This window comes from Barbus barbus (assembly GCF_936440315.1).
Source record: "Barbus barbus genome assembly, chromosome: 31".
NCBI lineage: Eukaryota > Metazoa > Chordata > Actinopteri > Cypriniformes > Cyprinidae > Barbus > Barbus barbus.
In genome coordinates, this window is record NC_136759.1 from 22,026,942 (window position 1) to 22,028,395 (window position 1,454).

A 1,454-nucleotide genomic window follows, 5' to 3' on the forward strand; every position below is an offset into this window, starting at 1 on the left:
GATTACAGCCAATGCGTAAAATCATCGTGTGGACATTTTCATTTGGTAATTCAGTTACCAATATTTAAAAAATTATATAAAAATTTTAATAAACCAAATTGTAAAATAATATTTTCATGCGGCTCAAAGAGAGATTGGGGTTTCTGAGCTCCCAAGGAGACAGACAACAATATTTCTTGGAAAACGGTGATAAGCTACATAACAGAATGTGCATACAGTATTAGAGTTGTTTATTTCTCTATCACTATCAATGTAAAGTGTTAAGAATATATTCATATCCTTATGGCAATCATACCTTCTAACTGATTAAATTTTCTTGCAATCAAAGTATGTAAAGATTTTGAAAGGTCCGTTTTTAATGAAAAACACGAAGCTATGGCCTAGAAAAAAGTGTATCTTTTGAGGTCCTGAGAACTAAGCCAACGTCTTATGTTATGCTCGGGCCCCCAAAATGAGAGACAAATTTTATGAGTAATAATTTCTACAGAAAAGAATAAGTAAGGTCTTTATTGTACATTGTGCTGTTTGCAATAGTATTTGCTACAAACCGCCTTGAATGGTGAATAAACGCGACGAAAGCCGTCATTGTCTTTGCCGGCAGAGGGAAGTCAGATACTGATGGATCTGGTCAGCTGTTCGTCTTATCATTGCACACTTCTGTGTGCCATCCAGCCTAAGCTTTGACTGAGTTACAGTTTCTCATGCTACCTATCAGCATCCTTTTAAGATAGAGATAAATTTAAAAAATAAAAATAAAAAATGTTATTATTTAGTAAGAAATGTGTACTTTTAATCTGCATAGATGCATTCAGTTGATTAAAATTGATAGTAAAGACAATTATAAATATCACAAAATATTTTGATTTTAAATAAATGCTTTCTATTCATCAAAAACTCCTTAGAGATTTATCACTGTCCACAAAAATGAGCAGCACAGCTGTTTTCAACATTGATTATAATAAGAAATGTCATTTGATCACCAAATCAGCACATTAGAATGATTTCTGAAGGATCATGTGACACTGAATGTAATGATGCTGAGATGTAGGTATTTGAAACTGTAATAATATTTCACACTTTTACTGTTTAACTGTATTTTTCAAACAAATACAGCTGTGGTAAGCAAGTCACTGACACTATAACATTGCTATACATTACTGCTATAACATGTTTTGAGTGTTTGTAGGTGGTTCCTTACTGACCCAAATAAGAAGAACACTATTTCCATAAGTCTGGTAAGTCTAGTTATAAAAACAATTATCAGCACACATCTCCTAAATGTCCTAAAAAATAGATCCATCATTCTGACTCCTAAACTACTTAAACTATGTAAGAGAGACAAAGCTCAGTACATAACAAGCCTGAAGCTTCTGCTGTTGGCAGAGGAGCATCTATTAATACTCCGTCCTGTTTTAGTGTGACCCGCCTTAATAAAGAAAGACTCGCTGTCCAAC